The following is a 27,345-nucleotide window of genomic DNA, read 5'->3' as shown; positions in this document are numbered from 1 at the left end:
TGCTCTTCTTCAGTTTGGTGTCCATTAGTTCCCACAGACTCGACCAAAATTTCCCAATAGATCGGGTATCTCAATCCAATATAATGGATGTGGGTAATCCAAAATGAACCCATACATGCTGAAAGAACAACTTTGTAGTTTGTTCAGCTGTAATTTATTTGTTACAAGGTATTAAAATACACATTTTACTGAACCTATCCACAACAACATATAAATAATCATGACCTTTCCTAGATTTAGGATATCCTCCAACAAAGTCCATGGAAACACTTTCCCAAGGATGAGAAGGTACTGGTAGTGGAGTGTACAAGCCTTGTTTTCTATTGTTGGGCTTTCTCTTAGCACACATGGTACACCCTCTTACATATCTAGAAACTGTCTCATTCATTTTTGGCCAATAAAAAAATCTTTGTAGTGGTGCAACTATTTTACCTACACCAAAGTGACTTGATATTAGAGAAGTGTGTGCTTCTCAAATTATCTTTACTCTTTCAGTTTGTGAAATGCATAACTTTCCCAAATGATATGAGAGCTAGTCCTTAACATGATAGTCCAATTCTCCTACTTGTTTTCCTTGACTCAAATTTGCATATACATCTTTAAAATCCATATCTTGAGCATATTGTTCAATGTAGCTTTCATGCAATACTGAATTATGCTTAAGTATAGTAGATGCATTTATAATTGATCTGGACAACATGTCTGCAACTTTATTGTGTATGCCCTTTTTATATCTGATGACAATATGGAACTGTTGTAGAAAACCAATCCACCTATAGTGTCTTGATTGCTGCAACTTATTTTGAGAGTGTAAATATTGAAGTGGTTGATGATTAGCATGTATAGTTGTCTCTTTCCCCAATAAGTAATGTTTCCACTTTTTCACACTCTGTACTAATGCATACAATTCCTTATCATATGTGGGATAGTTAACTACTGCAGAATTAAATGTCTCAGAATGATAACATATGGGTTTACCATGCTACATCAAAACTGCTCCCATGGCATAGTCACTGGCATCGGTTTCTATCTCAAATAGTCTTTGAAGATCGGGCAGTGCTAGTACTAGTGTTGTACCTATCTTTTCTTTCAAGGTGTTGAAGGCTTTTTGTTGTTTAGCTCCCCACCGAAACACCTTGTTCAATCCTGTTAAACCATGTAAAGGTGCTACAATTAAGGAAAAGTTAGCAATAAACTTTCTCCAATATTGTGCTGCCCATAGGAAGATTCTAACTTCAGTAGCATATTTGGGTTTAGGCTAGTTTACAATGACTGCAACCTTAGAGGAATCTATCTTCAATTCACCACCCTCGACTATGTGACCCAAATAATTCAAAGATGTTTTGCCAAATTCACATTTTTAGAGTTTAACATAAAGGTTTTCTTTTTTCAAAACATCTAGAGTTTGCTTAACATGCTTTAAGTGTTCTTCCCATGTCTTGCTAAATATAAGAATGCCATCCAAATATACAATAACAAAATAATCAAGAAAAGGTCTGAGTACATCATTCATTACTCTCATGAAAGTAGCAAGAGCATTAGTTAAGCCAAAAGGCATAACCAGCCACTCATACAATCCCTACTTTGTTTTGAAAGCAGTCTTCCATGCATCTTTCTCTGCAACCCTGACCTGATTATATCCACTATACAAGTCTAACTTGGAAAAATAAACAACTTCTTTCAATTGATCTAATAGATCTTCTATACGAGGAAGAGGATAACGATTCTTGGTGGTTATTTTATTGAGTGCTCAATAATCAATGCAAATTCTCCATGAGCCATCTTTCTTTCTCACCAAGACGATTAGAGACCCATATGGTGATGTGCTAGGTCCTATGAACCCTTTCTCAAGCAACTCCTGTACCTGCTTCTTGATTTCTGTACATGCAAATTAATATCATGAATTATTTCCTTTTTGGATGGCAAACCTTTAGGTTCTTGAAATAGTATATCATATTCTGAAACAACTTTTTCTAAATCAGCTTGTTGTTTAGCATCACAGCCCTCAAATACATTGGTTCTATCAGGTTTCTTGTCCTTTACAACCATCAGTAAAAATTGTTTGCATGAATTTACAATTCATTTCATCTGCCTGAAGTTTATGAGAGTATAATTATTCTTGAGGTTATGAGCCCTTACAATATATTTGATTCCATCTTTAATGAGTAGATACTTGTTCTCAGCTCTATAGAAAATATGTTTTCTATCATACAAGTAAGGACTTCCTAAAACAATTCCACATATATCCAAAGGAACTATATCTAACTCAACCTCATCTACAAATGCTGACCCAAAAGAAAACTTAAGTTTACGTTGTCTAGTCACTTGTAGCTTTGCTTTATCATATAACCAACCTAATGGATATGGTTTCATGTGAGGTGTGGTTAATAATCCCAATTTCTTTACAATTGCTTCAGAAATTAAATTTACTTGTGAGCCACTATCAAACAAAGTATCAATCTTTTGGTGATTGGAAATAACTCGAATATGAAAAAGCTCATGTCTTTTCCTCTCATTCTCTTCATTATCAGTAGCAGAATTACTAGTAGATGCTTCAGAATTTTTACCTCTCATACCTGTGGTTGCGACCATTGTTTCATCTCCTAAGTCTAACCCCAAATCCTTCTAAATAGTTGCAGCAACTCTTTTCTTTTTGCCCTCGTTTTTCTTAGGTTTCAGCTCCGGATGCAGAATCCAGCAGTGTTCATCATCATGCCCATCCTTCTTATAGTGAGTGCATGAAGATTTGCTCTTCAGTACAATATTTTTCTTCCTCTCTTTCCATTTCTATTTTCTTTTCTCCTTATTCTTGCTTGCAGTGGGTTTGGATGATCCCCCAACTTCTGGGTTCCCATTCTTACCTCTAGCTTCTAGATGTGTAGCCTGAATGGATACCTCATCTATATTAGTGGGATTAAACATGAGGATGGTGTACCTCATGTAGCTGTGTAGACCACCTATGTACTTCAACAGAGTCTCAGGTGAGTCTAATGAAATTCCTAAAATCAAATCTCTCTTTCTAAATTCTTGAGTATAACCTTGTACACTTTTCCCTTTCAATTGGCGAAGATTTTTCCATCTCATCATGGCTTGATGCATATAGGCTAGTGGATAGAACTTTTTTTTAATTGCAGAAACAAATTCACTCGAGACAGAAATAATCTTACCATGTTTCTTCATGTCAGCTTGTGTTCTACCTTCCCACCATACCAAGGTAGTGCCTCCAAGGCGTAGGCTGGCTAGTTAAATCTTACTCTTGTCTGACTCAATGCTCTGTACTTTGCAATAAACGTCAATCTATTTGATCTAGTTATCCAGCTTCTCTGCATTCAACTCTCCATCATATATTGGTAAGTCAAATTTAACATCTGATTTAATCAAAGATGCTTTCTTTTTATTATCAGGGCTATTAGGAGGGGTGAGAAGTTTTTCTTCTTTCCCTTTGCCTTTAGAGTGGTCATGGAGGAGAGATTCTTCTACTCCTTTGTCTTGTTTAGAGTAGGATGACTCTTCATCCTTACTTTTCTTGAATCTCTATACATTTCCTCCACCATGGATTTCATGGTCATAAAACTATCCATGAACTGGGAGTCTGATTCCAAGGGATTCTCTTCTAACATTTTCCTCTTAGAGTAGCCTCTTCCAATTTCTGGGTTAGCTTCAACCAACTATCCTTCTCCTAATTTAAGCTTTGATCTAGTTAACATTCAACAACAAAATCCAGAACAAGCTTGTCTAACCTTAACAAACTAGATGCTCTGATACCACTTGATCTGGAATTTATCTAGAATGAAGAATTTAAAAGGCATTCCAGACTCATGTGCTAGGATGTGCCTATGCTACTTATGCAACGGATCAATAAGATTGCTAGAATACATAGACACTGAGGCAATCAAAGAAAAACATAATAGTCAAACATGCAAAACACAACAAGTTTAATAAGGAGTTCACCCAATACTCCTGGGCTACATCTCCTAGTCCAGCCTTTCAGTGGTGGCCTCTCTATTATGTTTGCAAGCAGTGTTTTACAATTGTGAGCTCAACTGAGTCTCACTACACAGATAAAGATTAGTAGGACTAGAGTACACAAACTCTCCTTACTGATTCTTGACCTTTGAGGTCACAGTAGTATGACAGGCCTCTATCAAGGAGTTTGCTTGAACCTCGCAAGCCTTCTAGAGTACATAGACTCTTTGGCTCTACTCAGGCTCTGTCTGGTTTGATACTGCCTTCAGGTCAGCTCGGCTTCTACTCTATGCTTAGCTAGATTTGTCTAACTAACTCTTGTCACTGCCTCTCTATTTGTCTTCTCGATTTCTGCCTCCCTCTGATTTTGTCAGTTCATGGCTTTAAAGCCAGTCTACTTGTGACTGTTCGTTTCTGCTTCCCCGACCTTCCAGTTTCTTTACCTATGCTCATTTGAATTCCTTTGATCTGTGTCATCATCACTGAGTAACGCTTCGCAGCGAGGTGGCCACCTATTTGCGAATGAACCAGGTGTTAGATTACCTGAATCATACTCGAATGATCGTTAATTCCGTTTGTGAACTCATCATCCACGTTGGAATTCAAATCCTTTTTCACCTTGCTTTTTAACCTTTCAAATCCAGTTAGTAATTGAGATGAATCTCCACCGTCGATCTGGGCCCTCTAGATCCTATGGTCATCTTTCATATCGGGCGGACAAGTCGCATGGTGTTCACCCATCCAATGTGGGTGGTTTTATCTCTCTTTCGTCAATCGCGTGTCGCTTGGTGTGTGGCATCGAGCGGGTCTCAATCAAAATTTCTTACCGCCTTGAAGCCCTTCTGATATCCTGTCGGTTTTAGTGCGAGACCCACCTTCTGACATAATTGGTGATTTCCGTACGGTTTTGTACTTTCCTCATGACCGAGTGCTTGGTGCTTTCCTTCACTAAGAGGGATGCCCAACAATATGCAATTAGTGCTAATCACATATTAGAAACCACCACTGTTTCTGGATTTGACCTCCCGATTGTCAATTTGTGCCAGCGCGTGGTCACCATGGGCCAATGGTTTGCGCGCTTGACCGAGGGTCCTCGTTGTTCCGTGTTGACCACAAATTTCCATTGTTCAGAGGTTATTTCTGATAAGCTTGACATACATAGACTTGAATTTTTGACATAATCTGAAACAGTCATGAAAACTTAGAGAATGTTTAAGATCCAATTCAGATCAACATTGGTAGCATAACCAAGATTGGTAAAATAATTTTAGAGCACCGAAACTATAGTTTGAAAGAAAATGTATTACAAATCAGCAAAATATTTCAATGAAGTGATGAGCACTAGATTCATTTATGAAATCAAAGGATATAATTGTGTAGTTGGATAGTTGAGTATTGCATGATTATTAATTTAGCCTAATCATAACAAGTAGTGGATAATTGCCCATGATGGAAGTAATAAGTGACTACACAATTAACAATGGCATGCCTCAAGAAAACTATTCAACCAAAAGAGGATTAAAGTTTGAATGGACATGAGATTTGTAGGAATAACTTCAATTCGAACCAAATCAAGAAAACCTATAAGAAACATCACAAAAGACGAGCATACTTGAACGAAACGGTAATGCGGTAAGAGAGCAAAAATATAATAAAACCCTCATTCTTACCTTAGCAGTGTACCAGCATAAAAACGCTACCTAGAAAGCATGGAAAAGAAGCCTGCAAATAAAGATGTGACATCCAATACCCTTGTCACGAAAACCAAGTTCAAGTTATAACCTCTCTCAGATTTATTGTCTCGTGAGTATGAGAAGAGAGGTTTATCGAGGCTCAACACCTTCCAAACTTGATGAACGGTCGTATTCTCCATAGTGTTGGAGGTCACTTGTATCAACAAGAGGTAATCTTGATAAATTTAGTCCATCCTTAACCTGTTACGGTGAATGTAAGAGCTTAATTTGGTAACTATTGGTTAAATACCTAAAGGAACGCCCTTCATGTAAGTTGAATTCCTCAGTCCACCATGACAGTTGCAGAGCAACTACAGAGAAAAAAACCATCGACATAATGAATCCCTTTGCAATTTCAAGGTAGGAGGAGTAGTTACACAACTTCCACTTTCAGCCAAGACTGTCAGATCTTGGGTAAGAGATCGCATGGTGCTCATGAAGCCAGTCTTTTCTAGATACGCAGCATTGAGATTCAAGAATGGGAAATAATCAATGTTGATAAGACTATGGTATAGGAGAGGACAAATACAAAACCATGGGTGGAGAAAAGAAATCGTAATATATCCGATAATTGCACTTCTCTGTAATCTTTGGTTATAAAAGACCCTGTATAATAGTAGTGAATTAAATATTATTTGGATGACGAAGTGTTGGGGCACCTAGAGTGAGGCTAACAATATGTGGGATAGAACAATAACCTAGCCACAATCATATTTCCGAGAAAAGAATTAGAGATTGGCAAGTTCAAAAAGTGTAATAGTTTTGAAATAATATCAAATAATATGCATATTAGCATAGTTAATCTAAAGAAGAATTCTATGTTATAATGATAAAGTATTCATTGCAATAAATTAATTAGCCGTGTGTATGAAATAATTTTTTATGGTTAGTAAATGTTACATGCTGCTAATTTGTACGTTATAATAGCACACCAAGCTTATTTGTGTAAGATTCATGAAGAAGGTTCAAAGTAGAAGAGTTGCATGGGAAATCTAGATGAAAGGTTGTTGTGACAAAAATTAATTTGTGAGCTTATTCAAGTTGTGCATCGTGATGAGTGACATCCATAACAAAAAACAACAAGTTCTTTACGGACAATAGGTTTGTTCTTGCATAATAGGAAGTCATTGATTCCATCATAGTGAGTGTATGATGTAAAATTTGGAAGTGGGTGCCTCATGTAATTGGGTGCTTCCTCAAGGATTTGGTAATTCCTATGGTGCTTTCTCAAGGAGTTGGTGTTTCTTGTAAGTTGTTTAGGTGTTTTCAAAAAGGGAGTTGATGTTTCTTACTAGTGATATCTAGCAAAACACATAAGGGGGTTGGTGCTTCTTTCTTATTGGTGCTAGCAAAACAATGTAATGAGTTGGTGCTTCTTGTGAGTGGGTATTAACGAAAGTTCATGTAACCTTATGCAAATAGAGTAGTGACATTATATGTACATGATCATATAACCAATTGTTTTTTGTTTTTCTCGTGGAATGATTTCATGTACAATGTGTGTTGATTTACATTGTTGCTTAGATGACATGTTGTTGGTTGTTTACATAAATGGTTTCCAAGTAAAAGTAAAATTATAAATTGGCAATAACTACAAATTTAATATTAATGTTGATTCAAGTTTCAAACGTATCCATGGATAAGAATATTATTACATGGTTTTTTAAATGTATATCTATTGAACTAATATATTAATTATTTTTAGCCCCAAGGGTTAGCTCAATCGGTCAAGTCGGGGCCTCGCCAATGGGAGGTCACAGGGTCGAAACCCGAAAGCTCTTGGGGTTAGGTCTGTGGTGACCGATGGGTGGACCCCCTTCGGGTGGGGTCCACCCAGATTTCTCAAACCTGGAGTAGCGGATCAACTGACCAGGGTCCGTGAACCAACTGGAAAAAAAAAATAAAAAAATAAAATATATATATATATATATATATATATATATATATATATATATATATATATATATATTAATTATTTTTTTATTTAATCATAATAATAATAAGTTAATGCCTAAAATTTTGAGCGACTAGGACTAATATTTACTCCAAATCACATTTAAATATGCTAAAGTTACATTAACTTTGAATAGGTAAATTAATCATTGTATTATGGTCAACATTGTTGGTTCCACGAACTACATAATATTTATAGTAGTATTCACAACTCAAGGGTTGAATTTTATCTTCAATTTAGTTATGGCGATTTCATTAGTTTATCTCAAATTAACTAATTGAAGGAAAATTTATATTACATGTCATATTGGGCATGTGGTATTCATAAGCCATGGTATTGGCCCGTGATATTATAACAAAACCATTTTAGAAGTTAAGAATCTTCATGGTAACAGTGTGAGATATATCATGGGGTGAGTATTTTGATGATTATCATGGATACATTATTATCCCAACCATTTAATTTATATGGAGACACAAGTTTTTGATGAGATGAAGGAATTTAATATGTTTGGTATGCCACATTATAAAAAAAAAATTGAAGTGAGTGGTCAATGATCATATGTCACTTTACTGACTTCACAAAATTGAGTCAAAAATGTTAATATACAATTAACAATCTTTTTCCATTTTAATGTTTGGATATCACATGTATAAAATAATAATATTATTTTTATATTATAATAATTTAGATCAACATTGATAGTTTAGTGGCTCATGGGTTTGCCACTAGATGTGCTATACACAAAAATATGGTAGATATGTTGTATATGGGGTAGATCTCACATAAAACCTAAACATGTAAACATAATACTTAAAATTTAACATTTATAATCTAATGTTGGCATGTCGGCCCTATTTAAAAATCAATCTAATTATTAGTATATATAAACATAATATAAATTTAAAATATAAAGAGGTTTACGAACACCCAAAAAATATGTATGGTAAATAAATAAAAATATAAATAAAGTGGATGTATGGTAAAAGGTATGATAAATAAATAAAATCTCTTTTTATATTTAGTTCAGAAACCTCTTTCTATTTAGGAAGGCTCAAAAAAGAGATTTATTTAGGTGAAGCGATGGGCCAAAAACCATATTTATAAAAGAGGTGTGATAAATTAATAAAAATATAAAAAATGAGTGGTATGCTAAATAAATAAACATTTTTTTATATTTACCCCATAAGTCACCTTATATTTAACTACACTCAAAAAAGAGGTTTTATTTAGGTGAAGCGTATGGCCCAAATACCATGGACCAAATTAGTATTAATACCATGCAAAAAACATTATTAACTCTAATATTAGTATTAATAAAAATATAGATGGAACATTGTATTGAGAAACAATGGTATTTACCCATGGTATTCACGTGGAATGTAGCCTACTTAAAGTGGGGAATCAAACTAGAATATATCCATCTTTACTCTGGATATACTTAGCCCAAAGAGGGATCAAATATCGTGATATGGAAACTAGCATAGAGTAAAAAATATTTGATCCCTCTTGGCTCTTGGTAGATCAAGAGTAAAGATGGATCTTGTAATTTAATGTCACATAAACATTTTAACTCGGTTAAAAAAAATCAATTATTAATTTTATTAAATTTTATAAATTACTGCTAGCAGTTTTTAAGCTCCACGATTATAATAACTTATGGTATTCACCCATGGTAATACCATGGTATTGATGTGAGCATAGCCTATTTAAAGGGGGAAATTCTATTATCTCAGATCCATCTTAATGGATCTACCAAGTGCTTAGACTGATAAATAGACTTGATCCCTCTACGAGCTTTTAGATGTGGAATTAAGATGTATATATGTTGGTGTTTATGATAATGAAGATATTAAATAGACTTAGGAAATTATATTGTAAAAAACATCTTGAGGTGAATGGTTAAAGCTACTTTTACTCACTTCACAAAATTTAGTAAAAAATACCAATATCTCCATTAATATTGGTTTTTCTCATTTAACACAAAAAAATCAAATCAGTGAAATCTTATCACTCTTTCTGCACACTGCATAGTGGAGATCATCGCTTCCCAAATTTCCCATGAGATACTGCACTCTTGGATATACATTTTCCTATTAATCTTGCAAACCATTTATCAAATGTTTCTAAATATGATATGTTCATGAAAAAGTTATAACGTACTGATGTTGGATTAGTTGTTTGAAAAATATGCTGGTTTGTACCACCTTTCATCCTCTAGAAGTATTCTTAGTTAAAGAAGGCAAGACTTATGATGGTAGTGAATTATGCTAATAAGCAATTTAGATTGTCAGAGATGTACTTAAATTTTATTATTTAATTGAATATTTCCAATTAAAAAATATAGTAAATTTGCATTTATATATTTATATATTGATTGCAAGGCTTGTGACTGCGGACAGTTCTTTCCAAAAAATTATAGTAAATTTGCATTTAAGTATTTATATATTGATTGGAAGGCTTGTGACTATGGACACTTCTTTCCATTAGATCCCCTTCAGTCATTTCGGACACCTAATACTTTCTTATACTATATAGTTTGGGCTTGCTAAGTGTTAGGGTGTTGAGGTAAATTGATGTTGGATTTGCATTTATTGTAAGCTGAGAAATTGGATACCTCTCTGGCATATCTTTATTTAAAATGGATTTGTGCTGGTAAATATCTTAATTCAATGTTCAGTTCAAAAAGTGATCTTGCATAAAATAATGCCATAAATTTGTATCTCATATACATGATAGTTCATTATGGCTATTTCTTGAGCAGATATATCAGCAATCTATAGGCATTGAGCAGTGTCATGTATTACATTCCCATAATAGTGCAGTTGGCTGGATTTGCATGGAAATCAACTTCTTTCTTATTTTCCATGATAATTGGAGCAAGTTGAATCCATAAGTTATCATGGAAAATAAAGGAGAAGTTGAATTCCATGAAAATCCATCCAATTGCACTACTTATGCCTACAGATTGTTGAAAAATCTGCTGAAAAAAATAGTTGGAATGAATTACAATGTGTATTAGATATAAATTTATGGCATCCCAAATTATGCAAGATCACTTTCTGAAATGAACATTGGATTGAAGTATTTATCAGCATAGATTCATTTTAAATAGAGATTTACCACAATCCGAGAGATCCAATTTCTACACATGCAATTTTTTTTATGATCCAATATTATTTAAATGTCTTTTATACTTATTTATGTTTTTTTTAGATTTTTTAAAATTTTTACTTGAAGAGACATGAGCAAAATTTCAACTTGGAGAGACACCCTTACACATCCACTTGGGCTTTTATGAAACCACATTATTTAAAAGTTTTGTATAGTTATTTAATTATTTTTTTTCATTTTTTTTTTTAAACATACATAAAAAGATCACAACTTGGACACACACCCTTGCACATCATACTAGGCTACAAAATGAACATCTAGACTAAAAAAATAGCATAAAACCCAACAACGGCAATAAGTGCAAATCAAATTTCTTTCTTATTTCACATATGGTTGTATATATTTACTGTAAAGAAATTAACTTGGATTATATAGTTAAGTTATAATTCTATTCCCTTATTCGGAAGGTTATACTCTGGTGTTCAGTAGTGCCTATCGTTGTGGAAGGACGTGTAAAACAAGGTTTCGAATGCATGCGATTTTGGTTTCTCCACAAGTTATTTGTTATATTTTTTTTTGGTTCTCCTAAAAATAATTTAGAAGTTTCCCATTACCATTTTATAATGGTGCTGTGAACTGGGTAAAGGAGGTTAAGTCGAAGTCCATTCTATGCATGCGCTGAGATGCGTCTAAATGGCAACTATTATTCTATTAAGATGGGTATTGGGTTTGACTCTTGTGTTGGTTTATAATAAAGATTAAATAGTATTATGTTTGTAACTAATGTAATCTTAATTGTGTAATTGATTTAACTAAAGGGATATTTAATAGGTAACATAAAAAGCTATTAAATTAATTATTAATTTATTTTGTGTTGTAGATTATTGATATAAGTTGATAGACATCAATGTCAACTATTGTTTACTTTTTATTGCTTTTTGACATATCTGTCTTAATTGAGATGCTCACTTTGACTCTCGTTACCTCTCTCAATTACCTTTCATTTCATGGTTGTAGGCAAAATGGTTGTCCTAGTTTATACACCAAAAACTAAAACCCAAAACATGTGCAACCAAGAACTAAAACCTTAAAGAAAAATATAAAAATTAAAACTAAAACCTAAACTTGAAACTAAACTTACAACTAATACTAAAAGATATCAGAATAGTAAGAAAATATAAAACTAAAACTAGAAAAAGTCTATTAATGAATAGTAAAATATAATTAAAATATTTGTTGATTACAAAATTGCTTTAATATAAAAAAATCAATTTATATGTCAAAATTATAAAATATAAAGGGTTTTACATTTAGTAAATTAAGAGGTAAAACAGAATGAAAATTTTAGGAATGTTAGATATTCAGTTTTTCAACACCTGAAACATGTCACGATAGAAAAATAGCTAGAGGGATAATGTACAATGCATATGTTGACTACAAAGAATGTGACTATCAAACCATGATATTATCTATGTAGTAGACAGTTCTGCATCAGTGGGGAAAGTTATTGATGCCTTATTCCAAAGCTCATTTTTACACCTTCGACAGTACCCAATAAAACAAATTAAATAAGTCCACACCTGACCATATAACCACTAGTAGTAAAAGCTTTTGCACAGAAGTTAGGCATTGATTATGATGTAAAATGAAGACAAGCAAGTTGGTTTTAGTGGTGACATCTTAGTTCAAAAGAACTATTTATCAAGGAAACTGGCTAATTGATCGATCTCAGTTGTATTCTTATTTCCTCACCTTGGAGGTTAGTCTTTGACTTTAGTCTAGTGGGACCTCCTCTGAGGCCTTAGGCTTTTAGGAAGGGCACTACTGGCGAAGCATTGATTGAAGTAGCATGTCCAATATATTCCATACTTATTTCTCTTCATCTTCCACATTATTTGTCTCCATTCTTGGGGCTGGTGGCCATTAGTCATTGGGATTGGTACCCTTCATCCTCATCTTTGAGTCTAGGCCTAGAAAACATAGCCCTGGAGGTTGATGCAACTAAAAGATAGATAAAAACATAAGAAGGTTACAATGAAAGGAAAAATGAAAAATGCAAAAGATGGTTTAGTGGGCATGAGCCTAGCATGAGATTTATCCCCGTCATAAGCCATCACCTTCTTCTTGAACCACATGATGCTTCCTCCATAAGAATGGATTGATGTATAACTTATCAGTTTTTTTATTTAAAAAAAAAACAACTTTCCTACACAGTGGGATAGGAATGAGTACAAAGTAGAACTCAAATCACTAAGAGAATATGCAGCATTATAGATGTCGATCCTCAATGTTAACATTTTCAAGTTGGTAGTTGGAGTGTTTATATTAAATTTGTTATATTATTAAAAAGTGTAAGTGTATTATGGAAAAACATGTATTCCTAATTAAAAAAGAAAATTTAAATTGTGATATATTTGTTTTTGTGAAAATATTTCTACAATAATATATTTATATTTGATAAGAATAGAATATATTTGAGAGGTGTAAAACAGGAATTAAATTGAGATGTGGAGGATATTCACATTCTTTCGAATCATTTTAAAATAATTTGATTAATTAATTATTTTATATTATTTGATCAGGTGAAAATATATTTAATTGGGTTTTATCAATTCAGAACATTTTTCAATCCACTCCCTTCGCAGATCTGCATTAATTTGATTCAACATCAGATCTTTGAAACTATTTCTTATCTTGGGCTTGTGGATTTTTTGGGTACATATTTCAAAGTTGAGCATGATTCCTGTGGTTTGTGTGATGTAATGGATTCTTCACAACAAGAATTATAGTAGAGAGGTCAAGGTAGATGTGATTGTTGTGATTATTGATGTTGGTGTCTGCATTGTCACAGTTGTGAAGGTCAATCTCAAAAGAGTTTGTGTGCTATGGTGGCTATATTATGTACTTCATTGCAACAATTTGTAAGGATTCTCCACCCTCCCTTTCTGAAAAGAATGAACCTTCCTCTCATTTCTTCCATGAAATTACCGAAAGTTAGCAGGTTTAGTGTACCTGTTCATGTATTTTTCATATTTTCCAGACCTTGAAAAGTATGTTCAAAACCGTTGGTAGAGGATAGCTGCAGAAAGTTCCCTTTCCATTCCCCTCTTTCCACTAGCACTGCACTAGTACATTACTAATCAGTTTTATATGCTAGTAATGGGGATTCACCTCACCAATCCCGAAGACTCTTGAGCCATATTTCGAGTTTGTTTCAGTTCCCATTTGTCGTTCAGTTTTTTTTTATCTCTAGTAACATAGGAAACTCCAGTATTTCTCTGTGAGGTAGTGAGAATGACCTACATCTTAATATGACCATAACCTTTCATTTTACACAAATAGATGGCATGAAACTACATACTTTGAAGATAAAGTATTTTAAGGTATTCTGAGAACGAACTACATTTGCAGTCTATATTTGTCGCCTAAGACAACCATCAGAGAATGTGGTCATATTAATTGTGTTCAAAATTTGTTACTTCTATTTGCAGCTTTCCATGCAGAGAATTATCCTCGTAAGAAGGGAAAGGAGTCCATATGGATTTTTTCATAAGCTATATGGACTTGTTTTAGGAGATGCCATGGCACTCCCATGTTGTATGGACACTGGATATTATAGATATTATTATTAAGCCGTAGGTGTGGTTTATAGGGCAGTGAGGAATTTTGATTTTTTAATAATTGAATGGATAAAATTTGATATTATTTTATAGATATTATTAAGCAGTAGGTGTGGTATATAGGGTGTGGTCTATAGGGTTGAGTGTTTCGGCAGGATGATCTGCAAACTGTTTTGAAGATACATGTTCAAGGAGTGCATTACTCAAAAGCATCAGTAGATCTTAAAAAGATGTATATACATCAAGAGCATATACTAAAAAATAAAACGAATGTCACAACCAAAACAAAAAATACAAGCTCACTATAACCAGTATACAACACGGTAGTTATTCTTCGTAGAAAAAAACTAACCTACAAATATTAACCAAGGTTCAATGGATGGTTCAAGAGATACTGAGATTGTTATGGGTGCATATCAACCACAATATACATGGTCTAAAAGGTGAGACCATCCACATGGCCAGGTGATTGGCTTGAGATTTTGTACCATGTTTATATCATGCTTTCGTATTGTTTATTTTTGTTTTCTCTACAACAACTGATTTCTGAGGCAATCCCTCCCTCCCAACCTGAATACATACTGAAGTATCCCCTTCTCTTTTATTTTTTTGAAAGAATTATGCAAATTTTGGCCTGAGTGGGTCCAAAATTCTTGTCATGCATCACTTTGGGGATGCCCAACCATGCATACACTAAGAATCAAACCTGGGTTAGTTGGTGTAAACTCACATCAAGCTTCTGCTAGACCACAACCCAACCTACATAAATTGAAGCACATTTACTAGAGGTCATGCCTGTTGTTACTGAAATTGATGTTGCATGAAGATGGAAGCTAAACTTATATGGGAAGTGGTGGACATATCCAGTTTAGCTGGAATTTTATTTAGAGATTATAGATCCAAATTAGCTCATGTATTTCTTTGTTCTGAGCTTTTAGTTGAGTGAATTTTCCGTGCAACCTCCTCATGACATAACATCATAATGAACTTGTCAGTTAGGCTTCATCCTTTTGCTTCATTGCTTTTTTATTTTGCTATCTTTCTACTTGTACAATGTATGAATTGTATTAAAGAACAACCTCCCTTATAATAAAAAGGATTTTTTGGGGCTCCATTTTAGAAATTAATAGAATTTATAGGCTCTTGATTTTGTAGGTCAAACATGCTGTCATTTCACTACTAGAGAGGTTTGGTCAGCCTGATTGCGGTGTAAGATATTCTAAATTTTGCATTATGAATGTCAAATTAGAATAGTTATTTCGACATTTTATTTTTACATCTGAAGTTTCATTAATCTCTCACATGAAAACTAAGTTTTCAAAGCTGCATTTATGGTTTTATATATTCTATGATAACTGGCATAATTGCTTTCTACTTTTCAAATATAGATTAAAAGCTTTTTGACTTGTTTTCTTGTATGGCCATTGGTAGAAAACCTCCTATTTTGACATCAACTCTTGGAAGTACCCCTTTGTTTACAAATGCTAGGCCTTGAAACTTTCCCTGGTGTTAAGAAGATTACCATCAAGCCTCAAACTGATAGGTGGGTGTTCCCTGACACCAACAGTGGCATCATTGTTCTTGTAGAGGGATGTCTGATGAACTTGGGTTGTGCAACTGGCCACCAAAGTTTTTCCATGTCTTGCTCCTTTACAAACCAGGTAAATATTTCTAATGCCCTGCAATCATTGCTTGTACATACTAGATTGCTCAGGCATACCAATCCCTTGATTATATTGTTGTGTATGATCAATTGTTATTTTCCATAAATCCCCAATCCATGTACCTAGCCCCGTTACTTCAAAAATCATGAAACATATTTTAGAGTGGGTCATGCATGTCATAGCACTATCCAATTTCACCAATTAATGTCATAGCCATGCTCTCTGTGCTTTTTCATAAACATTCTGCTATTGTTTAATAGATTTTTTGAGGTGGGCGTGGTGGGGATGTTGAGATCTTGTCTAGAGTTTTTGAAATGGGATCTTGCTTATATGTTGTGATTTGGATTTGGATTCTTTCCTCATTTCTTTATCACTTGCTATTTTTTAATAGTTGTTTTGAGGTAGATGCGTGATTTTTGAGATCTAGTCAGGGTGCTTTGAAGTTGGATCTTCTATAGGTGTTGTGGTTTGGATTTGAAATTTGTTCTCATTTCTTTTGAACTCAGACATTTCTGGTGGGTTTGTTGTTGTTTCGATCTTTTTAGGATGTTTGAGATGTGGAATCTTGATTAGTTGTTGTGTTTGTGGTTCTAGCAATGAGTTTTGTGGTTGTTTTAAAGAAATTAGGATTTCATCATCGAACTGTTATACAGATTTATAGTATAGTATGTTGGCATTATGATTCAAGTGTTGTCCTTGATGGCAACTCACTCAGAGGTTGGTACAGGTACTCAGAGGTTGGTACAGGTGATGGCACTTAATCAGAAGACAGATCTTAGTACAGCAGGCCAAGAAAGTTCATACACGCAGGTTCATTAAGCCCAAGTCGCGTGTACACGCAGGTTGGCTTCAGTAAAAGAGCGTGTATGTGAAAACGTACCTTTGGTCCATGGCGGTTAGTCCTTGGAAGTTGTGCCTATGGTTTTGGACCATGGCGTCTCGACGGACGTGTTGATCCCTAGTTTTGAAGTTGATGGTATTGTGTTACTATGGTTTTGGACCGTGGTATTGTAAAGGGCCTAAGGCTATATAAGGAGAAGATCATTAGGCAAATGAATAGAGGCAAGGTGCAAGAGTGTGTGTGAGTGATGAAGATCTGAGGAAGTGTGAGATCCAAGTGCTGGTTATGGGTTGGTGATCTGAACCAAGGTTTCACTCATGTGGAGGATGATGAATGATGGAACGAGATCTCAAGGCTTGGAATGATTATCTTCATATGGTTTGACTGTGGATAGATCAGATCTACTGACGCATGTTTATTATTATGATCTGGGTATGTTTTGATGTCTGATATAGCTGCAGAGTTATAAGTTAGAATTTGCAGATCTGTACGCGGGTTGGCTTTGGTAAAAGAGCGTATACACGCAGGTTGGGTTCATCCAAGTAGCGTATACAATGTGAAGTATGATATTTGAAGATGAAGTTGGATCTGGTTGTTGTTATGTTGTCTGGTTGTTGTTGACAGGGTTGCAGTGATTCAGAATTGGGTGTTTCAGTGATTGATGATGCAGGTTGTTCTACAATGATGATTGTTTCATGGATCCAGTATGAAAATGTATGAAACGTGGTCCCGGGAAGATCGTAGGCCGGCACCTACGTACTGGTAAACATATCAGCCAGTACAAGAGCCAAGGGGGTTGTAGCTCCCTTCCAGGAGCAGCTGGAAAACGAGTGAAGGTTGTAGCCTTCTGTAGGGTTGGCACCTACGTACTAGTAAATGGATCGGCTAGTACAAGAGCTATGAGGGTTGTAGCCCTCTGCAGGTTGCAGCCTGCGTGCTGGTAAATGACTGCACCAGTGCATTGTAAAAGAAGTTTCTTATTAAAGAAGAAAGAGACGAATTGCAGCAGGTGGTTTTCACCCACATTGGGTTTCCACCTTATATCATGGTGTTCATGTGTGTGGCTCTTGTGTGATGTTCTGTTCTGTTATTCTGCACCTGTTTACTGTTAATATGCTTAATAATGATCTGATGCATTTACTGAAGATTAAGATAACTGAATTATAAGATCTCTGGATATACGCGAGTTTCATTAGACACAGTAGCGTGTACACGCAGGTTCACTTAATTGAAGTAGCGTATATGTTTCTGAGTATGAAATTGAAAAAGTTTGATTGATCTGATAATACTGATTCACCCCCCCTCTCAGTATTATTTCCAACAATTGGTATCAGAGCAGGTCCTTCAGAGAAGCTTGATCGCTTGAAGGAGATTCGTAGAACAATGGGGAAGAAAGCACGTCAGAAGAAGAAGACAGCTCAAAGGAACAATGACAACCTGCCGTTGAGTGGAAGTAAGAATTCAAATCCTGAATCACCTCAGAATGAAGATGGACAAACAAATGAAGCATCAGATCAAACCATAGATCAGCAAGATCTACCTAGCAAAAAGGAGAATGCCCTCAAAGAAGAAATCATCAAATTAGAAGATCTGTTGGAATGTGCCTCCAGAACTCGACAAATGCTGCTAGCACTGAATAAAGAGCAAGAAAACGAGATCCTCAAACTAAGGCATCAGTTGGATGAAGGAAGGAAAGCTGAAGAGACCTTGAAGAAGCAATGTCTAGACAAAGAAGAACAACATCAAGTCGAGGTAAATATCTTGAAAAGTAAATTAGAAGAAAAGGATAAACTATTACGATTTCAAGATAGTACTAAGATCTTGGATGATATTCTTAGTAGTCAAAGGTCCCCTGCTATCAAAACTGGTCTTGGTTTTCATGAGTCTATTGAAGGTGAATCTGGTTCACAAATTAAGACAAGAATCTCTAATGCAAAATCTGAAAGGCTCTACAAGGAGATGAAAGGTCAACCTCATCAACAATCAAGGAAAGAGACTCCTCAAAGAAAATCTTTTACTCCTCCCATGAATAATGTTGAATGTTATGTATGTCATAATCTTGGACATGTTGCAGCCATATGTAGAAGAAGAAGGTTTCAAGACCATCATGCAGAAAGATCATCACATTCAAGGTACTTTAATGGATATTGCTTTTCTTGCAATATGTTTGGCCACAAAGCTGCTGATTGCTATAGGAGGAATATGAAACATGTAAGATGCTATGCATGTAACAAGTTTGGACATAGAGCAAAGGATTGCAGGAACAAAGCTCATGATAAGAAGAAATCATCAACATGCTTGAAGATATGGAAGAAGAAGGAAGTTCAGCCAGAAAGATGTGGCACAGCACAGGGTACTCAGCACAGCACAGACATAACAGACTCAGGGGGAGCTGAAGATGTAAAACTTCAGTGTTCTAATTCTCATACGCAAGTTTCATGAAGTAAAGCCGCGTATATATGCGAGTTTCACACTGCAAAGTCGCGTATATGTCAGTTTTTGAAAAAGCAGTGGGGATAGACTCAGAAAAGGGGTCTGATATGATCCAGTCCAATATATGCTCTATTGGTTAATAGTTACAGTCTGCTGAGGATGTTTGGAAATGTTTTGATACTTGTAAGATGTTAGAAGTGTTTAATCCTAACTTGATGATGATGAGATCTTGATGCTTATTACTGATGTATGCATGATCAGATCTAACTACAGATGGCACAGGCTCAGGAGGAGCATATACTTCAAATAATGCATTGTTGGCATTATGGTTAGAAGTTGTTGATAAAGTCTATGAAGCTAAATCAAAGGAATGGAATTGCAGGCTGATGGTACAGATCATATATGATGAATGATAGTCATGGTCTTGAATGAATTGCTGGTCCTAGAACTTGCATCTACTCAGGGGGAGCATGGATGGATTGATACAACTTGGAGCCCATTCAGAAACTTCAGCATGTATCTCTTTTGTGATATCTCTTTTATGGTGTCAAGGTCATGTAACGGCCTATGTTGGTTTCCCCACTATGCCTGGGATGAATGATGAGTAAACTCTTAATGTATCTCCACATGGTTAGGTGGATGAGTCAATATTGGTATATCCCCACTAGTTTGGGTGATGAATGTATGTATTGAGTCTTTTGGTGATAGGAAGGTCTTCTATGGTGTATAAGTCTTTGTTCTTCTTAAAGAACATCTTTTGCAGATCTTGCCTACAGTCAAGGGGAGCATGAACAGCACAATTCAGCAAGAGCGGGATGGATAGATTGGTACACTTTGGCATACACAAAGGGGGAGCACATTTGGAGATTGCAGCAGGTACTCAGGGGGAGTATGGACAACAGAAGGTATACCAAAGAAGAGGATATCTTGGTTCGCCCTTTGCCCTTGATGTCAAAGGGGGAGAGTGACTTGGTGTGTTGGTTGCCATCAAGTCCAAAGGGGGAGATTGTTGGCATTATGATTCAAGTGTTGTCCTTGATGGCAACTCACTCAGAGGTTGGTACAGGTACTCAGAGGTTGGTACAGGTGATGGCACTTAATCAGAAGACAGATCTTAGTACAGCAGGCCAAGAAAGTTCATACACGCAGGTTCATTAAGCCCAAGTCGCGTGTACACGCAGGTTGGCTTCAGTAAAAGAGCGTGTATGTGAAAACGTACCTTTGGTCCATGGCGGTTAGTCCTTGGAAGTTGTGCCTATGGTTTTGGACCATGGCGTCTCGACGGACGTGTTGATCCCTAGTTTTGAAGTTGATGGTATTGTGTTACTATGGTTTTGGACCGTGGTATTGTAAAGGGCCTAAGGCTATATAAGGAGAAGATCATTAGGCAAATGAATAGAGGCAAGGTGCAAGAGTGTGTGTGAGTGATGAAGATCTGAGGAAGTGTGAGATCCAAGTGCTGGTTATGGGTTGGTGATCTGAACCAAGGTTTCACTCATGTGGAGGATGATGAATGATGGAACGAGATCTCAAGGCTTGGAATGATTATCTTCATATGGTTTGACTGTGGATAGATCAGATCTACTGACGCATGTTTATTATTATGATCTGGGTATGTTTTGATGTCTGATATAGCTGCAGAGTTATAAGTTAGAATTTGCAGATCTGTACGCGGGTTGGCTTTGGTAAAAGAGCGTATACACGCAGGTTGGGTTCATCCAAGTAGCGTATACAATGTGAAGTATGATATTTGAAGATGAAGTTGGATCTGGTTGTTGTTATGTTGTCTGGTTGTTGTTGACAGGGTTGCAGTGATTCAGAATTGGGTGTTTCAGTGATTGATGATGCAGGGTGTTCTACAATGATGATTGTTTCATGGATCCAGTATGAAAATGTATGAAACGTGGTCCCGGGAAGATCGTAGGCCGGCACCTACGTACTGGTAAACATATCAGCCAGTACAAGAGCCAAGGGGGTTGTAGCTCCCTTCCAGGAGCAGCTGGAAAACGAGTGAAGGTTGTAGCCTTCTGTAGGGTTGGCACCTACGTACTAGTAAATGGATCGGCTAGTACAAGAGCTATGAGGGTTGTAGCCCTCTGCAGGTTGCAGCCTGCGTGCTGGTAAATGACTGCACCAGTGCATTGTAAAAGAAGTTTCTTATTAAAGAAGAAAGAGACGAATTGCAGCAGGTGGTTTTCACCCACATTGGGTTTCCACCTTATATCATGGTGTTCATGTGTGTGGCTCTTGTGTGATGTTCTGTTCTGTTATTCTGCACCTGTTTACTGTTAATATGCTTAATAATGATCTGATGCATTTACTGAAGATTAAGATAACTGAATTATAAGATCTCTGGATATACGTGAGTTTCATTAGACACAGTAGCGTGTACACGCAGGTTCACTTAATTGAAGTAGCGTATATGTTTCTGAGTATGAAATTGAAAAAGTTTGATTGATCTGATAATACTGATTCACCCCCCCTCTCAGTATTATTTCCAACATAGTATGGTAAATGTTAGACCACTATTTATCAGTTTTGGTAGTATTATCTTATATATGTTTAGAGCATTAGGAAGTGTCTTAATCTTAATGCTAATCTTAATCTTGCGATACCAGCTTCATGATGTTGGATCTGATATGGCCTTGGGGGAAATTTGGTCTCATTCATGATGTTATGAGTTGCATTGCTCTTGTTAGTTTCCTTAATTCTTCAGTGTCATTGAGATCACATCATGATGCTTTTGGTATAGTTAGCTTGCATTGCATTGCATTTTAGGATTCACTAGTTTCCACTACATTAAAAAAAAAAAAAAAAAAAAATCAGTTTTCAGGGCGCTGAACCAATGTGAGTTCATGGTGGGTGTAGAAGCATCTTCATATTTAAAATCAAGTACCTTTACATATATTTAGTTATCTGGTTATGATGGGTTAATATTAGCTAAGGTTTTGAAAGCTTATTGGACTTGTATCGAAGTTTTGAATTATTGTGAATTATAGATCCAGGGCCAGATTCCTCAGATCGTTTTTTTCTTCAAAAGTTTTCTATTTGAGATGCAGTTTGTGTTGATTATGATTCTCTTTCTTCTTTTGCAGTTTGAAAACTTGTATGGATGTAGGAACTCTCTCCCAGATGGTAATATGAGAGCCACAACTGTCATGATTCTTGGTAAGGTTGTTGTTGTTTATGGGTTTGGAGATGTTGGCAAGGGTTGTGCTGCAGCCTTGAAAGTCGTTGGAGGTAGGGTCATTGTTACAGAGATTGATCCTCTCTGTGCCCTGCAAGCGCTTATGGAAGGCCTTCCTATTCTCACCCTTGAGGATGTAGTTAGCATTGTTGATATCTTTGTGACAACCTTTGGCAACAAGGACATCATCATGGTAGATCACATGATGAAAATGAACAACAATGCCATTATTTGTAACATCAGTCACTTTCACAATGAGATAGATATGCAAGGCCTTGAAACTTTCCCTGGCATTAAAAAGATTAACATGAAGCCTCAAATTGATAGGTGGGTCTTCCTTGGCACCAAGAGTGGCATCATTGTTCTTATGGGGGACGTCTGATGAATTTGGGTTGTGCAATTGGCCACCCAAGTTTTTTCATGTTTTGCTCCTTAAAAACTAGGTAAATATTTCTAATGCCCTTCAACCATTGCTTGTACATACTAGATTGCTCAGGCATATCAATCCCTTGATTATATTGTTGTGTATGATCCACTTCTATTTGCCAGAAATCCCCATTCTCTGTACCTAGCCCTGTTACATTAAAACTCATGTAACATATGGTGGAGTAGGTCATGCATGTCATAGCAGTGTCCAATTTCACCAATTAATGTCATAGCCATGCTCTTTATGCTTTTTCATAAATATTTTATTGTTTTTTAATAGATGCTTTCAGGTGGGCATGATGGGGATGTTGAGATCTTGTCTAGAGTTTTTGAAATGGGATATTTCTTATATGTTGTGATTTGGATTTGGATTCTTGCCTCATTTCTTTATCACTTGTTGTTTTTTAATAGATGTTTTCAGGTACATCCGTGATTTTTGAGATCTGGTTAGGGTGCTTTGAAGTAGGATCTTGTCTAGGTGTTGTGGTTTGGATTTGAAACTTGTTCTCATTTCTTTTGAACTCACACTTTTCTAGTGGGTTTGTTGTTGTTTAGATCTTGTCAGGGTGTTTGAGATGTGGAACCTTGATTAGTTGTTGTGTTTTTGGTTCTAGAAATGAGTTTTGGGGTTGTTTTAAAGCATTTAGGGTCTCATCATCAAACTGTTATATATATTGATAGTATAATATGGTAAATTTCAAACCGTTATTTATCAGTTTGGACAGTATTATCTTATATATGTTTAGAGAATTAGGATGTATCTTAATCTTAATGCTAATCCTAATCATGTGATCCCAGCTTCCTAATGTTGGATCTGATATGGCCTTGGGGGAATTTTGGTCTCATTCATGGTGTTATGAGTTACACTCCTCTTGTTAGTTGCCTTGATTCTTCAGTGTCATTGAGATCACATCATGATGCTTTTGGTATAGTTAGCTTGCATTGCACTACCTTTAGGATTCACTAGTTTCCACTACATTAAAAAACAATCAATTTTCAGGGTGCTGAATAAATGTGAGTTCATGGTGGGTGTAGAAGCATCTTCATATTTAAACTCAAGGACCTTTACATATATTTAATTATCTGGTTATTATGGGTTAATATTATCTAAGGTTTTGAAAGATGATTGGACTTGTATCAAAGTTTTGAATTATTGTGAATTATAGATCCTGGGCTAGATTTCTCATATTTTTTTTTCTTCAAATTTTTTCTATTTGAGATGCAGTTTATGTTGATTCTGATTCTCTTTCTTCTTTTACAGTTTGAAAACTTGTATGGATGTAGGCACTCTCTCGCAGATGGCCTTATGAGATCCACAAATATCATGATTGTAGGTAAGGTTGTTGTTGTTTGTGGGTATGGAGATGTTGGCAAGGGTTGTGTTGCAGCTTTGAAAGTCATTGGTGGTAGGGTCATTGTTATAGATTTAATCCTATATATGCCCTGAAAGTGCTTATGGAAGGCCTTCCTATTGTCACCCTTGAGGATGTAGTTAGCATTGTTGTTATCTTTGTGACAACCACCGGCAACAAGGACTTCATCATGGTAGATCACATGAGGAAAATGAAGAACAATGCCATTGTTTGTAACATCAGTCACTTTGACAACAAGATTGATATGCAAGGCCTTGAAACTTTCCTTGGTGTTAAGAAGATTACCATCAAGCCTGAGACTGATAGGTGGGCATTCCATGACACCGACAGTGGCATCATTGTTCTTGCAGAGGGACGTCTGATGAACTTGGGTTGTGCAACTAACCACCCAAGTTTTGTCATGTCTTACTCCTTTTCAAACCAGGTACGTATTTCTAATGCCCTGCAAACATTGCTTGTACATACTAGATTGCTCATGCATATCAATCCCTTGATTATACTGTTGCGTATGATCCATTGCTCTTTGCCAAAAATCCCCATTCCCTTTACCAAGCCACGTTACATTAAAACTGATGCAACATATGGTGGAGTGGGTAATGCATGTCATAGAAGTGTCCAATTTCACGAATTAATGTCATAGCCATGCTCTCTGTGATTTTTCATAAAATTCTGCTATTTTTTAATAGATGTTTTGAGGTGGGCGTGGTGGGGATGTTGAGATCTTTTCTAGAGTTTTTGACATGGGATATTTATTATATGTTGTGATTTGGATTTGGATTATTGCCTCATTTCTTTGTTGCTTGATGTTTCTTAATAGATGTTTTCAGGTACATGTGTGACTTTTAAGATCTGGTCAGGGTGCTTTGAAGTAGGAACTTGTCTAGGTGTTGTGGTTTGGATTTGAAATTTATTCTCATTTCTTTTGAACTCACACTTTTCTGGTGGGTTTGTTGTTGTTTAGATCTTTTCATGGTGTTTGAGATGTGGAATCATGATTTGCGGTTGTGTTTTCAGTTCTAGAAATGAGTTTTGGGGTTGTTTTAAAGCAGTTAGGGTCTCATCATCAAACTGTTATATAGATTTATAGTATAATATGGTAAATTTCAAACCACTATTTATCGGTTTTGATAGTATTATCTTATATATGTTTAGATAATTAGGACATATCTTAATCTTAATGCTAATCTTAGTCATGTGATACCAGCTTCCTGATGTTGGATCTGATATGGCCTGGGGGGCATTTTGGTCTCATTCATGGTGTTATGAATTGCACTCCTCTTGTTAGTTTCCTTTATTCTTAGGTGTCATTGAGATCACATCATGATGCTTTTGGTATAGTTATCTTGAATTGCATTAAATTTTAGGATTCACTAGTTTCCACTACATTAAAAAAAATCAATTTTCAGGTTGCTGAATCAATGTGAGTTCATGGTGTGTGTAGAAGCATCTTCATATTTAAAATCAAGGAAATTTACATATATTCAATTTTATGGTTATGATGGGTTAATATTAGCTAAGGTTTTGAAAGCTAATTGGACTTGTATCGAAGTTTTGAATTATTGTGAATTATAGATCCAGGGCCAGATTTCTCAGATCTTTGTTTTCTTCAATTTTTTTCTATTTGAGATGTAGTTTGTGTTGATTCCGATTCTCTTTCTTCTTTTGCAGTTTGAAAACTTGTATGGATGTAGGCACTCTCTCCCAAATGGTCTTATGAGAGCCACAGATGTCATGATTGTGTGTAAGGTTATTGTTGTTTATGGGTTTGGAGATGTTGGCAAGGGTCATATTGTAGCCTTGAAAGTCGTTGGAGCTAGGGTCATTGTTACAGAGATGTATCCTATCTATGCCCTACAAGCACTTATGGAAGGCCTTCCTATTCTCACCCTTAAGGATGTAGTTAGCACTGGTGATATCTATGTGACAACCACTAGCAAAAACGACATCATCATGGTAGATCACATGAGGAAAATGAATAACAATTCCATTGTTTGTAACATCGGTCACTTTGACAATGAGATTGATATGCAAGGCATTGAAACTTTCCCTGGTGTTAAGAAGATTACCATCAAGCCTGAGACTTATAGGTGGGTGTTCCCTGACATCGACAGTGGCATCATTGTTCTTGCAGAGGGACGTCTGATGAACTTTGGTTGTGCAACTGACCACCCAATTTTTGTCATGTCTTACTCCTTTTCAATCTAGGTACATATTTCTAATGCCCTACAACCATTGCTTGTACATACTAGATTGCTCAGGCATGCCAATCCCTTGATTATATTGTTGTGTATGATCCATTTCTACATAGGTGGATGTTCCATAGATGGTGCATAATCTCTAATTTTTGGTGCAGGTCATTGCTCAATTAGATCTCTGGAAAGAGAAGAAATCAGGGAAGTATGAGAAGAAGGTCTATGTGTTGCCTAAGCATCTAGATGAGAAGGTGGCTACTCTGCACTTGCCCAAGTTCGGTGCCAAGCTAACAAAGCTTTCCCCTGATCAGGAAGAGTATATCAATGTGCTTGTTAAGGGACCTTACAAGGATGCTCACTACCAATACTAAAAAGATATTACATTTGGGATGGCTTCTTGGACGAGTAGCAAATGTAATCGTTGTTTCAAAATAAAAGAAACTCTAGCATTTATTTTTGGCAGCTCCTCTGTTTTAAGGGACTTTACAAGCCTCCTTACTACATAATGAAGAGATGACATTTTGGGTGAGACCTGTTTAGTGAGTATCAAGTAGAAATTCTCCTTGACATATAAAGATCTGGCCTCTCTTTGTCGGCATCTCCATTGTTTGGGTAGAATTATATTAAATTTTGCCATAACACTTTACGCAATTCTTTAATGTGTGCTAGCTCAATGGAAGAGTTGCTTCCTTCCAAGCAGGAGGTTGGTGGTTTGATTCCACTATGCACTAACATGAATTAATCAACAATCTTGTAGTTTAGTTTTAATTAAATGTTTTTATATCGATTTATTTCAATGGTGATATATTTATGGATTCATTGTTTTATATTGTCTCTAGAGA

The 27,345-nt window shown here is 35.8% G+C and overlaps 2 pseudogenes; both read left to right on the top strand.

The window, feature by feature from the left end:
• Nucleotides 1-22,465: 22,465 nt before the first annotated feature.
• Nucleotides 22,466-22,894, top strand: LOC149182949 (adenosylhomocysteinase pseudogene; annotated as a pseudogene).
• Nucleotides 22,895-24,393: 1,499 nt separating this feature from the next.
• On the top strand, nt 24,394-26,874 carry LOC149182948 (adenosylhomocysteinase pseudogene; annotated as a pseudogene).
• The last annotated feature ends 471 nt before the right edge of the window (nt 26,875-27,345 follow it).

Source organism: Pinus tabuliformis, chromosome 3_2, assembly GCF_031772625.1.
Source record: "Pinus tabuliformis cultivar Carrire ecotype Pingquan chromosome 3_2, CPIR1, whole genome shotgun sequence".
NCBI lineage: Eukaryota > Viridiplantae > Streptophyta > Pinopsida > Pinales > Pinaceae > Pinus > Pinus tabuliformis.
Note: the sequence above shows the minus strand (reverse complement) of the source record. Positions and strands in the feature narration are given on the sequence as shown.